The sequence below is a fragment of the Podarcis liolepis genome (assembly GCF_965112155.1).
Source record: "Podarcis liolepis genome assembly, chromosome: 3".
Lineage (NCBI taxonomy): Eukaryota > Metazoa > Chordata > Lepidosauria > Squamata > Lacertidae > Podarcis > Podarcis liolepis.
The window spans coordinates 82,482,447-82,497,438 of NC_139557.1; positions in this window are offsets into that span (position 1 = coordinate 82,482,447).

Here is a 14,992-nt window from a genome sequence, read left to right on the forward strand (position 1 = left end):
ATGTTTGAATTTTTTTTAATGAAAGGTGGTACAAAAATATGGCAATTTTTGTAACTGAATAAATAGCTGCTGCTTCTCTCAGTATTCAGATTGCCAGTTCTTTCTACCATTGTTTAAGGAGCTCTCCACTGCACAAGGGTTAACTCAATCACCAATTTAGCTTGTAAAGTGTGAAGTGGCACTCAGCAGGCCATATTTAACTCAGTTTCCAACTGCAAAGGAAAATACTACTGCTAAGAAGCTCAGACATGCTTCCTAATCAGCTTAGTGTCTTCAGAACTGAGATTCAAAACAGCTGGATTCAGGATTATTCAGCTTTCATCCAAAGGGAGATGCATTTCATTAACTTAGCAAAGTCCACACAATTCCTTGGGTTATTGTTGGCATTATACACAAACACAACAGACTCTTTCCTGTACACAGCCTTTCTGCTACATTCCTTGTGGAAGAATAGGAAATGTGTGGGAAATGGTGAGAGTTTTAAATTTGCAGACAAAATCTTCCATGAAAACTTAAAACATGCCGACATAAGGATATTCTACATTGACAATGAGGGCTGCAACCTGATTTAAGAAATCTTTGTTGAGTAATGTTACCCAATGGATCTGATAAAAAAGGACATGATTTTAGATCAAGTTGCTAATTTCAGTGGCTGCTAATTACTTTCAAGCACACCTGCAGAATTGCAGCGTTATAGCCTGATCAGAAGTCTGTTGTGTTGTGTTGTGTTGATGAGGAGGACACACAAGCTTTCCCCCTTGCTAAGAGTCAAAGCACACTGCTTAATCTTGCTTTTCTTTTTAAGGTCTGGATTATTCTCCTAAACTGGATCAGAACCCAAGCTCTCCCAACCCACGAGGTTCTGTTTGTCCCCCAAATACTATTTACATAAATGCCACATTCACAATGGGAGAGGTGGGGCACATCACAATCCTATTTTAACGCTAAAGCCAGATAGTAGCTTAAACTGAGAAAGAATAATTGACCCGATATCATGCAGTAGGCTTCAGGACTGAATGGGAATTTGAACCTGGCCTCTCAAGTCTGATTCCATGGATGGGAAACATCAGACCCAAGGCCCATATGTCATGCTCTCTATCTGGCCTTGGTGACTCTCTCCAGACCATGCTCCCGCCATAGCCACATCCCTTACTAGGTCTGTTTGCATCCTCATTGCACTGTTATGCAGCCCCCAAAAGACTGCCATGGAGAGAATGTGGTCCTTTGGTTGAAAAAAAAGTTCTTCACCTCTGTTCTAATCCAACATTTTAATCCCTATATCATTCTGGCTCACTGTGTGTTGCAGCTGTGTTGGCAGTTTCAAGACATGGGGAGTGTAGTTTCAGAAGCTAAAACTTTGCATTGAGAGGATCCTTATTTCTTTATTTTCGCCAGATGGAAGAGGTCGCAAACATTAGCATTTGCTAACAGCATACCTCAATGAGCATTCATGTTTCCTTCATTTCTTTTATTTGCTCTGCAAAACAGATTAAGCACCTTTGAAAAATTACAGCTCTGGTTCCAACAATAGTCAAAACCATAATCACAACCAAGTTGGGGAATGGTAGGGAGGGGGAGAAGTCTATAAAAAAATGCGTCAAATATTTATGGTCTGTATTTCAAAGTTCTGTTATCAAATGAGCATTCTGCTCTTGGCTCCTGCAACTGCAAATAATCTTTATGACTTCCCACATGACAATTTCTGTATCTCTTCCTTTCCTGCTGCTAAATGATGTATAACACACACTCCGGTTGTTTGTTCAATAGTTGTCCGCATCATTTGTCCTTTGCTAGAAAAAGTATCAAATTGTATTCCATCTTCCTTTGTGATAATAAATATTCCTCTCCAGGATCTACCAATCCTAACCTATCAATATTGTGCTGTTTTATTGATGCTGCAGGAAAACAGCACAACAACGATATCTGACCAATATTTTAACAGTGGCCCACTGTTAAAATAACTTCCCCAGATCTGAAATTCAGTGCCCAAAGCGAACCTGTAACTTTCCAGTGGATCCACAATGCCAATTCAAATGTTCCGTAACTGCAAACTGGGTAGCCTCACATTAAAAAGGAAACAAATTTCTTCCCCACCCCTAGTGGGGGAGGATGGGATGTGTAATACAACAAAATCTGGAGACCCAAGATTTAAGAAAACTGATGTAGGCTCCCTGTGTGATTTAAAGCCCTGATCATGCAGGGTTCTAAAGCTCTCTAAAGGCATTACAATGAGGCATTACGTTGTTGTGTGAAGGGAGCACTAGGGTTAAGTGAACTATCTCTACCCCCTGTTGCCACTGTCCAATTTGTGAGGGCGACTATCTGAGTGTCTCCTCGATTTGTGGACAATCCCACCCCATACATGCACAATCGAGGTTCTAAAATGTGTCAGGGGTTGTGTGTGAATCTCAGCTGGAACAAGTTCCATTGATAGAGTACATTTTAAAGTCTTACAGATAACAGATTGCCACCTGTGAATGCCACAGCCTACCAGTTTTCATGTAACTTGCTTGGATGAGTGAAACTCTGTGTGCTGCAGAAATTCAGATGAGTAAGGAGGCCAAACAGTGGAAAGTATTGGCGTCCTTAAATCCACGAGCGCTTTGCCAGTGACTTTAGGGAATCCATAATTTTATCCATTGTTTGTGCACTGCCTGAGAAACCATTGAGACAGCTTTCTTTTCATGTTGTCATACCATGAATTTAAAGAGTCACTCAGAAAGTGCCACAGTATCAGCATTTGCGTGGCAAGTCCCCTCCCCCATGTGAAATGAAGACACTGGACACAGTATTTAAGGTTAATGGGCATAAAAGGCCACAACTTTATTGATTATAGAATTGGAAGGTATTGGCCTTAGGCATTGGCTCCTATCAACTACCCGGCATGGGGACCGGGAAGGGTTGTCCACAAGCCGTGGAAGTCCTGTTGAAGTACGCCAACTAGGATCCCAACGGGTGTCACCGCTCTGGGGCGTTCCGGAGGCCCTTACCTCCCTAGGTTTCGGACAAGGCAACGCCCCCCGGAGTCCTCTACCGGACTACCCATTTCTTTTTGGGGAAGGTGATGGCATTTCCTTCCCCCTTCATTTGCATAACAATAGACCCTTGCCAATGCCTAACCGCCAACACCGAAAAGTTGTGACTTTGCTACGAGGTAGGCGAAAAAACCAAAAGGCTCGAAGTGTGCCAACTTGGAAAAATGGCCCCTTGCGGCGACCAACCGAAGTCCATAGCAAGGTCAAAGCTACCTAAAACCTAATTTGGGAAAAAACTGCTCAGCTGGCAAGGGGCAAAGAGGGCGGTCCCCGGGCGTGCCTAGTCTTAAATAGGCTAGGCCCCGCCTCCCCGGTCCGCCAATTGGCGGGCCGGGTCGCTGACACGCCCGGGGATTCCCTAGTCTCGCGGGGGCAATGGCCAGCCCCCGCGTGGGATGTGGGAGGGATTTCTGCCCGCAACCCCACCTCCTCCCAGGTCGGAAATGGCTTTGTCAGACCGAATTGAACCAGACTGCTATTTGATAAACACTACATCACATGTAATGGCCCATGAACAAAAGGAAAGGGAGATTCAAGAATAAAAGGGGAACGGGGAGAAGAGGCATGGACATAAGAACATAAGAAGAGCCAGCTGGATCAGGCCAATGACCCATCTAGTCCAGCATCCAGTTTTTGCAGTGGCCAATCAGATGCCTGTGGGAAGCATAGAAACAGAACCCGAGCACAACAACACTCTGTCCACCTGCGATTCACAGCAATTAGTGTTCAGACGGATGCTGCCTCTGGCAGGGGAGGTTTAACACGGCTATCGTAGCTAGTATCCATCAGTATCTTCATCCTCCATGAATTTGTCTAATCCTCTTCTAAGGTCCTCCAAGTTGATGGTCATCATTGCATCTTGTGGGAGTGAGTTCCATAGTTTAACTTTCTTTTATCCATCTTGAATCTTCTAGAATGCAGCTTCATTGGAAGTACAGGAGTTCTACTATTATGAGAGAGGGAGAAAATCTTTTCTCTAGTCACTTTCTACATGCCACACATAATGTTAGTACCAAATGCTTCAACCTTGTGATTTATCAATTTTATTTTATCTATTAGGCCTAGAACTGGATTTCTTGTTAGATCAGGCACTGGGATCTGCCCCACATCTTTTGCTGATGTATATAATTCATTGAACGTTTCTGAAATAATGATAATAATAATTTGTACCCCGCCCATCTGGCTGGGTTCCCCCAGCCACTCTGGACGGCTTCCAACAAAGATTAAAAATACATTAAAATGCCACACATTAAAAACTTCCCTGAACAGGGCTGCCTTCAGATGTCTTCTAAATGTCAGGTAGTTGTTTATCTCTTTGACATCTGGTAGGAGGGCATTCCACAGGGCGGGCGCCACTATTGAGAAGGCCCTCTGCCTGGTTCCCTGTAGCTTTGCTTCTCACAGTGATGGAAATATCCTTGTCCTCCTTTAGCACACCTTTGAATCTCTTGTAATCCAGGACCATTTACATGTACGACTATGGTCATTACTCCCAAGTGACTCAACAAAACTTGCATCTCACAATAGGTTCTGGGCACCACTCAAGATGAAGTCCAGGGTCGCCACTCCTCTGGTTGGTCCTAAGACCAAAACTATTCAAGGCCACATTCATTTAGGGTATCTAGACAGTTTTCCTTTTAATCATGACAGGAACACATACATAGCCAATCTATGTGGAGGTCGTTGAAGTCACCCATTACTAGAATATATTCTCTTTGGGATGCTTCCTTGATTTCATTCTTCATCTCAAGATCTCCCTGAGCATTTTGATAAGGAGCACAATAGCACTTCCCCAGTACAGTTGTGCCTTGGAAGTCAAACGGAATCTGTTCTGGAAGTCCATTTGACTTCCAAAATGTTCGGAAACCAAAGCGCGGCTTCTGATTGGCTGCAGGAAGCTCCTGCGGCCAATTGGAAGCTGTGGAAGCCCCGTCGGACGTTCGGGTTCCAAAGAACGTTCGCAAACCGGAACACTCACTTCCAGGTTTTCTGCATTTGGGAGCCAAAATGTCCGAGTAGCAAGGCGTTTGGGATTCAAGGTACAACTGTACTAAATTCCTCTTGGGGGCCACTATCACCACCCACAATGATTCTGTGGAGGTGTCTGTCTCTTGGGATTTCCAGCTTGCCCACTTTAATGTACAGAGTGACACTACCTCCAATATGACCTTATCCTGAGGTAACTATGTTTTACTGCTGCTGTCCATTCTACCAGGTTGCCGTTATGCGCACTGTATCAAGGCCACCTTATAAGATCAAGCACCTAGGAACTAAGACAAGAAACCCACCTCCCAAAATGGAAAACAAAATGACTGCGTAATATTACAAACAATAAAGAACTAAGCAAAAGTTCACTATGGCAGGCACATTATCCAAACTGATACCTTATAAATTACTCCAGTCACTGTGGGAATGCCTCTCTCCCAACCCCCCATTGTTCTTCCACAAGCATTCATTCTCAACAGCACTTTTGAATGCTGTTCTTTTACAGCAGAGACAATTCAACAAGCACTTTGTTTCGGTGAAACTAGTGGTGAGTCCCTCCACGATGTCACTGGAATAAAAGAGAGCAGGAATGCAATTTTAGAGGTTTTCCATGTGTGGGTGTGTGAAGGTTTTTATCCATGATCTAAAAGCCCAAACTTGGATGCGTTGAAGATACAGTGGTACCTCGCAAGACGAATGCCTCGCAAGACAAAAAACTCGCTAGACGAAAGGTTTTTCCGTTTTCGATTTGCCTCGCAAGACAAATTTCCCTATGGGCTTGCTTCGCAAGACGAAAACGTCTCGCGACTTTTTTTTCTTTGTCTAAAAACAAAGACATGTTTTGTTTATAAAGTTAATTTATTTTCCCTTAAATTTTTGAACTGCTCTTTACAGTATGTGTGACTTTAAAGAGCAGTTAATAAACTGTTGTTGTACCAAATTTGGCTTTGTTTGGACTTTTTTTGACCATAGGAACGCATTAATTGATTTTCAATGCATTCCTATGGGATTTCGTGATTCGCAAGACGAAAAATTCGCTAGACGACAAAAATTGCGGAACGAATTAATTTCGTCTTGCGGGGCACCACTGTAAAATTGCAAATTGCAATAACGGTCAATTCTATTTTCAAATGTTTTTGTCAATGTTTTTGAATAATGTAACAAATTAATTTCAAATAAAAATGATGGAGGGCTAGCACTTCAGTTATTTAATGTCATATCAAATGCATAGAATTTATAATGGTAATTATCAGTAGAAGACAGTGTGGTGGGGCAGCAGCACTCATCTAATGCCTGATTGGACATCACTGGTCCTTGCTAGGATGAGGGCAGTGAAGGAGTTTAAGCCCTGATGGAGCCATCTAGTGCTCCTGCAGGCGTATTTGCACCATGCTGACCTCACTGTCCCCTAGCCCCTCCACCTCTACTTCCCCATAAGAAACAGGAATGTACTGATAGGAAATTCGATGAACACCACCACATCACCCCTCCCCACCACCTGGGATTGGTAATAATGGTAAATATGACTATGATGGCAAATATAATAAAGCACATTTTGTTATAGATATGGTGGAATTGCAGATAGCTGTACTGGGGAAAGTTATTGCTAATTATCAAAGAATTATCCATATATGAAATTCTATTTGACCTTGTACTTGCCTCCATGTAACTGATACAAAAAATATCTTCTGATTGATATCAACACTTAGAAATGATTGCAAAAAGAAACATGCTCCAACAATATGTGGCTGGTACTCAAGAACTAGTGAACTAGTAATTTTGTCTTAATTTAAAAATTGTGTGATAATACAGGAAGACAGACAAGATTCATTATCAAATGATCTTTGCTTCTTTCAGTAACGATAAGACAACGATGATTTGGAACCACATTCATTGGATTTAATGCACCTGATTGCTATGTAACTTTGCACTCCTCTGTGCTCTCTCATCTGCTCCTTTGGACCCATTGGAACAGGGTATGAGGTAGCAGGGGCCTGCAGGAGAAAAGGCCCTCCTTTTCCTTTCCACGTTTTTCTGCTTCAGATCTCAAGTTCCTGGTTCCCAATCTATGTCTATTTATTTGAACCATTAACAAAAGCAGCCCTGTGAGCACATGACTCCTATGTTATGTACCAGTGGGAATGCCCTGTTGCTAGAACACTTGTCCCTGAATGATACTCATGGGACACAGCCTCAACCTTTGTCTTTAGCCAGGTGAGTGCCTTGTCGTTACTCCTTTCAGGCAGAGGACCTCACCTGTCAGCTGCTAGGGCTGGGATCTTAGTGCTGCAGTGGCAGAGCATCTACTCTGCATGCAGAAGAAGGTCCCAGGCTGGTTCAATCCCTGGCTTCTCTAGGTAGGGCTGGGAATGTTTCCTTTCTGAAACACAGAGAGCTACTGCCAGTCAATGCAGATAACAGTGAACTAGATGACAATTAGACAAGGTATATGAAAAGTGTCTTCTGGATGCTGGCAGAAAGGAGATCACCCCAAACTAACTTCATGTTGCATAAATTAGCTACTGACATAGACAGAATGCAAAAACAAAAGCCCAATGGGGTTAAATACATGTTACCAGACCCCCTAAAACATCTCCATGACCCCCTCTCCAAATAATGAGGTGTATCTTCAACTGTATAGCTTTGTTGTGTGCATAGAGTATAAATACCCAGGATCTAAAAGGAGGGAAAATGTGTAGTTTAATGTGTTGCAAGCAAATGCAAATCCCGTTGAAGACCACCGAGTTCCTTTCAGCTTTAAAATGCTTCAGAACATAACCAGAATGCCACAATTATTCTTCATGGGAGCTTGAAATTAGCAGCTGACAATGGGGATATTGACACAGGGGATCACAGCAATATGTAGATATAATTTCAATTAAAAGAAAGCAGTTTTTTAAAAAATAAAAGAATCAGCTGTAAAATAATTATTAGGCATTACATATTTGCACACAGAAGTAAATGTACAAGTAAGCAGAAATATGTAATAACAAAAGAAAATTAAAACCATTGTGCTATGCTTGGATTTATTTTATTGCTACTTTCCTTTGTTGACACATTCATGCTCTCCCACACTCCCAAAGTGTGTTTGTCGAATTTGCTGTGGGAAATATTTTGCTCTGCTTTTAGTGATTTCCAAGTAAACAACTTGACAATACCAATTTGTTTGATAATCTGCTCCATGATATTTTGCTTATTTGATTTTAAAATCAAATTTTAGAAATGAGAGAGAAAAGGCTGTGCTTTGCGTTTTCCCTAATTTGTTTCAAATGGGCAAACTAAGATACAGGGCTTAAATAAAATCCAGTGAGCGTTAAACTCTCTTGATTTCAAATGGTTGTTGAGTCAGAGTCACTTGTCATTAAGTCCAAGTGGCAATGAATCAGAAAGCCAATACCTTGCCGAGGTGGGCAATTCACCATTAATTTCTTCTTGGGATGCTAAATGGTGAAAGCAAACAAATGTATAGCAGGTTGTAATTTGAAAGCTAGTATAGCATAGTGGCAGGACTTTCAGAATAGGACATTCCCAAGTTCAAATCCTCATTCAGCCATGAAGCTCACTGAGCGTTGTTGGGAAAACCTCACGCTCTCACTGTAACCAGCTTTACATCAGTTTGTGAACCCTTACATAGAAAGTTCTCATGGAAATCACCAGCATCTTAATGCAACTTTCTCCCAATATATACATTTTTGCTTGCAGTTTTTCTACTATTTCTAATATTAGCAAAATTATTTCCTCTACTATAATTCATTCTTGTATAATATTTTCAACAACATATGCATTCTTTATGTACACTTTACATAGCATATGCATTTTTGTACCCGCTACTTGATTGGAGAATTGCTTTGCAAAATTCGGAGAAGTGTGAATTTGGAAGATGACTGCATTTGGTTTATGTAATGTTTCAGGGAGTGCAAATTAGGTAAATTCACCTTTAAGTACAAATTGAATTGAATTTCTTCCCTATCCCTAAATGCCACCAATAAAATTGTAATTTCACATAGGCAGTCAGTTTGGGAACCGCTCAGATACCAATAGGGCAGCCGTGTTTAAAAAAATCATGGGTTCTTTGTGGTTTGCCTTATTTATGAAAATGTGAAATTTACCTTGATATCAAATAATGAGATGTTAAATTAGGTATATTGAGTGGTCTGGCCAAGGCAGAATAGTCCCACTCTATTCTGCCTTGGTCAGACCACACCTGGAGTATTGTGTCCTGGTTTAGGTGCCACAGTTTAAAGATAGTGACAAGCTGGAATGCGTCCAGAGGAAGGTGACCAAGATGATCAAGGGTCTGGAAACAAAGTCTTATGAAGAACGGTTGAGGGAGCTGGATATGTTTAGCCTGGAAACGAGGAGACTGAGAAGAGATATGATAGCCGTCTTCAAATATCTAAAGGGCTGTCACATGGAAGATGGAGCAAGCTTTTTTTTCTGCTACAGAGGGTAGAACTTGAAACAATAAATTCAAGTTACAAGAAAGGAGATTCTGACTAAACATCAGTAAGAACTTTCCCATGGTAAGAGCTCTTTGACAGCAGAACAGACTCCCTTGGACTCTTATTTCATTGGAGGTTTTTAAGGAGAGGTTAGATGGCCATCTGTTGTGGATGCTTTAGTTGAGATTCCTGCATTGCAGGGTGACGATCCTTGGGATCCGTTCCAACTCTATGATTCTAAACAGAATGGCAGCTCCCCAAGTGCCATTGGTGACCCATCAGTTAAATTTCTCACAGTTCTTCAGAGAAAAATGAAATGGATGGTTTCTAGATTCAACTGCCCAGCGTCATGGAGCCCTGAAAAACTCACACAGAGGGATTCAGGGTGGGTCCTGTCAGGAGTGTCAGGCCCCTGTTACCCAGTTACCCAGAGATGCCACATACTGCTCACAGGTCTGCAAACGAGCCAATGGTGATATTAGAACAGTGTTGCTGCCATAGAATATTTTAGGAACAAGACATTGGCAGTGAAGAGATAAGTCAACTAACTGAAGAGTTTGATAACAGCAGCAGCTGAGAGAAATCCCCATAATCGCCAGAAACAACATAAGTCACTCCAAGTTAAGTTCATGAAGAATCATGTATGTATTGAGGGGTAGCTTTGGAGTATTTCAAAATCAGTTCCGAAAAACTTCATTGTTATCAGCAGCAGGGTCACTGCAGATAGAAGAGGTGGTTGATAATTTCTGCAGACAGGAGTGTAAAACTGAAAATGTGTAAAATACCTTTGTTGAGAAACAACTTATTAACAAGAGCTGTACCTTGTTTGAAGCACTGGAGAGAAAATCCATTTGCCTGTTCAGTATGCAGTCTGAGAGGAACAGCAATTAAAAAAAAAAAGCTTGCCTGAAGTACCTGAAGACAGATGCTTAACTGTTTTCAAGGCTGTTCATGGCGAATTTGAATCGTGAAATGTATATTGAACAATTCTTCATATATGAGAATAGAGCTTTTCAGCACCTGCAATTAAAGTATGGCCACAAGTCAAGAGTAAGAGCCGCATGTCAAGTTCCTGTAACATCATACTAAAGTGTATGATAGAGCAGCAGTTGCTAATATTTTGCCTCTATGCACACCTAAGACAGTGTGGTATAGAGGTTAGAGTTAGACTAAAACCTAGGAGACCAGGGTTTTGGTCTCCAAATCAGCCATGAAGCTCACCTTGAGCCAGTCACTGCCTCTCAGCCTAACCTACCTCACAGGGTTGTTGTGGGGATTAAATGAGGAGGGGAGAACCCCTCCTTGAGCTCCTTGGAGGAAAGGTGACACATATACATGTAATAAATAAATTTGTAAAGAGTTACTTCGGCACTTTCAAACCTTATATCTGCAAACTCCTCATGGGAATATCTGCTTGAAAAATGGACTTTGCCTAGGATAGGTAAAGAGCATGGAAGGTGCTGGAACTAGGTGCAAGCGATCTATAAACCTGCACGACTGGCATCCCATGTTGTCTGGAAAATGCAGCAAAGCACAGCAATTCCAGGGGGTGAGGTTACAGTGGTGCCTCGCAAGACGAAATTAATTCGTTCCGCGAGTTTTTTCGTCTAGCGAATTTTTCGTCTTGCGAAGCACGGTGTCAGAAAAGTTTTGGAAAAGCTTCAAAAATCACCAAAAAACCTCAAAAAAGGCTACCGCACCGCGTTCTATGAGTTGCTCCTCGAAGTCAAGTCGCAACTGTATTAAGGGTGTTAAGAAAAAGGAAACAAACTTGCAAAAACCGCAAGACGTTTTCGTCTTGCGAAGCAAGCCCATAGGGAAATTCGTCTTGCGAAGCAGCTCAAAAACCGCAAAACCCTTTCGTCTAGCGAGTTTTTCGTCTTGCGAGGCATTCGTCTTGCGGGGCACCACTGTATTTGGTACAGCTTTGCTCCACCGCCTCCACTTTTAGTTTTGTGTATGAGTTGAATTTTTGAAAAGAAGCTGTGTGTGTGTGTGTGCGCGCGCATAGAAGTATAAGAATGACCGCTCCCCACGTTAAATGGGGGGGCGCCCCCTGGACCCTATGCGGCGCCATTAGCACAGGCTTGGCTTTGCCTCCCCCCAGGTGGGATACCTGGAGGTCTCCGCCTCAGTCAGTTGCCCAATCCTGCCTGGGGAGGCGTTGCCAAGGTGATCAGGCCAGGTAGGGGGAGGGGCTACCTGCCCACACAATAGGAGGAGGATCTTACCTGGGAATCATCAGTTGGCTCCAGAGCTTCTCCCACCCTACCCACCCTCAGTTAAGACTTCTTTTGCAGGCTAACCTTTTCTTCACAGGTACGCGGGCGCTGCTATGTCAAGGTTGCTGTTGAAGGGCCGGAAAGGAATTCCACTGCATTGGTAGGTTTGCCTTTCCCGTAGCAAAACATCACAACTTTGGCAGTATCAGGCCTTTGGCGGAATCCTTTAGTCTATTTTCCCTGAATGGGGGGGGGCGTGCAGTGGTGACCCATGCCCCCCTCCTCTTTGTGGCGGCGATACCAGGGTTCCCTGTTAAAGTAGTTGTTTGAGGGAAGGCTTTGGCCATACGCCTAGAGGTCGTCGTTGCTCTCCCCTGTGACAGCGGCGTAATGGGGGCGGGCTCTCTCTGCTTGAACATATGTTCTCCAGAGCCAGCCCATCCCCCCCAACACTGAATAACCCTGATGTTCCCTAGATCCCCGGCGGGGAACTGGGAGGGATAAACGCCCAATGCCTGAGCCAAGGTCTACCCACATCTGAAGCATAATAAAGTTGTGGCCAATTTTAATCCCATAGCACGTTGTCTTGAGTCGTTATTCCACATGGGGGCCGCCCAGGGTTTGGGGGACTCTGCCTGTCCACGCAATAACACACCAATATCTCTATAATGCCATGTCATTTCCCCCTAGAGCTGCTGCCAGGAATGAGAAAGCTGCCTCGGAGGGGTGCCACATTTGCCGCTGACTCGCCTCCTCTCCATCCTCAAACTGGCTGCTAACTCTTCTCCTCTCCGCCTCAGGTCAGGCCTAACCCAGGAGTGGAGGTATGGTCAGGCGTGAGGAAGCTGCCTCTGCAGCTTCCTTGTACACCAGAGCGAGGCTCTGTTGAGGGAGCCTGTCATGGGGTGCCTGGCTGCACCCCCTCAAAAAAATGTGCCTGGGGCTATGCCTGCCCCAGCCCCCACGCTACGCCACTGAGCCGGAATGAGGGTGCTAAGCTGTACCCTCTCCAATGCTAGACATGCTGTTCTCCACAAGGAGGGTTAAGTCTGAAGCGGGCACCTCCTTTAATCACTAGGTAGGGATCTTCAAATCTGTCAACTTTGGTTTCTCTTATGTTCTTGCTGTCAAGTTAAGTTCTTCACATTTTCATATCAAGTTTATAAGGAAGTTCTCATGAAAATTGATCAGCATTTTAGTGTGATTTTTCCCGTAATATGACACACTTTGCAGAGAAATTTCCTTGCATATAATGCATCCTGGTCTTTTAATTTTATGAATATATGCATTTTTATACACACTTTATCCCAGGATATACATTTTTATACACATGTTGCATACATTTTTTTTTATTTGCCAGAGAGATGCACTGCAATTTTTTTGATGGCTGTGTTTCGGCTCATGTATTGTTTTGCAAATTTGCAAATTAGGAAGGTTCACCTTTAAATGTGAGCTGAATCAAATTTCTTCCTCATATCTATGCCTGAGAAAATGATAAGAGAAGTGGGTGGGGAGAAGAGGATGCAGAAATCATTGAAAGCTTCCCCATCCATTTATGTGGCAAAGGGGAGAGGTGAGTGCTGCCAAAGCCAGCGTAGATAAAAACTCCAGGCTCTCCGCCAGTTACTGTCTTTTAGATTTATTTACAAAGTTCAAAAAGGTTTCCAGAGCTTCAAAGCATGTCCGTCTCAGTCTGATTAGATGCCTCGAATGCTTTTTTTTTTTTACTCCTCCTTCCCCAGCAGGCTAATCGGCGGAAACCCCGCCTCCTATCTCCTCTGTTCAAAGGATAGCTAGTTCCGGGCTGAGCATCCCCCCTCCCTGCCTCTTCTTCTCTGTCAGAAGAGAGGCTGCTAATTAGCTCTTTCGGCTCTCTATAAGTGCTCCTCTCCCCCTTTGGGTCTTTTGTCGTGTGCCTCTTCCTGACACCAACCACCTTCCTTCTAGAAAAAGCACTCGTGACTTTTTTGTCCTTTTTAAATGAATCATTGAAGGAGTGAAGTCTCCTTGGCCTCAGAGCTACTGTCATGGTTGGGAAGAGATGGAAGAACTTTGCCTCCAGCTGGCAAATAGCCTCAGGCTATTCAAAGAAAGAAAAATCTGCTACTGATTGCCACCACTATTTCCCGTGTAGACCAATAGCTATTTCTGCCACATAGATAAACAGGTTGCACCATAGTGAAATAGCTTTTGTTGTTGCTTTTGACCTAATAAGGCAACTGAGGAGGTGAAGCTGGACCACTTATAGTTGATTCACAAGCCCCTTCCCCCTCAGATGTACCTGGGGCCCAGTTCTTAACACCTCTGGGATAGAGGGCTGGTTGTAAAAAGTGGTCCCACCATGTGAGCTAGTGGAGAATGAGTGTGATAAATGAACAATTAAGGGTTTTTTTTCAAAGCTATTCCCAGGTGGGCATTTTGTTGTCAAGCATAATAGGCAGGACCAGCATGTGAACCTATTCTCAGGTTACTTTCCCCACCATTTCCACCTTTATAATGTCTGTAGGGCAGTACAGAGAACACGACTGGAGGTTAAAATCTGTGCAATGGTGATCCATAAATCTGATACACACTATTAGCAAGGTCTTTTGAAAACCATTCTTTCACAAATCACCTTGGATTGTGCAATTACATTTCTGGAACCCAGGAAAAATATTTCAGTGCAAAATCTGAAATAATAATTTGTATGATCTATGGCATGTTTCTAACTGGTTTTACTATTCAGAACACATTTTTGTTTCAGTATAGTTTGGAGGCAATACTTTTTCTTAAATTGACACTTAAATTTCTTTGGCTGAGTTTTTGTTAGCATATTGTGTCATTGCTAGTAACAGAATATTAAGGACTTTTTGTGTGGCCAAGTAGATATCTCTTCCTAAATCTTGATAGGCAAGGCCATACATAGGTAGAAGGAACCAATAATTGCATTTTGGTGGCGAATAGCAGCTGATATCTTTAGCATGAGGTACATGCAAACTTGATAGCTATCTATGTCAATAGGCATAGTTACATCAGCCAGAGATAACAAAGTGACAGGAAATAGACAGAATGCTGATTTTGCCTTGCCCGCAGAATAATATAGGCAAATGATACACTGCCTGTCCCTTTCCTAGGAATCTCAAATTCTTTGTATTTATCATCTTGAAAAACTGACAGTTATAAAACAATAGCAATTCCAGAAAAACATAGGTTTACAAGGTGTCATAAAAATGCATTTAGTAAGTATATTGGATATTTCCTCAGCTGCCCTACTGGAAGATACAATTTCCCAGAAAAATTACTGATTTACAATTCAAACTGTATCTGA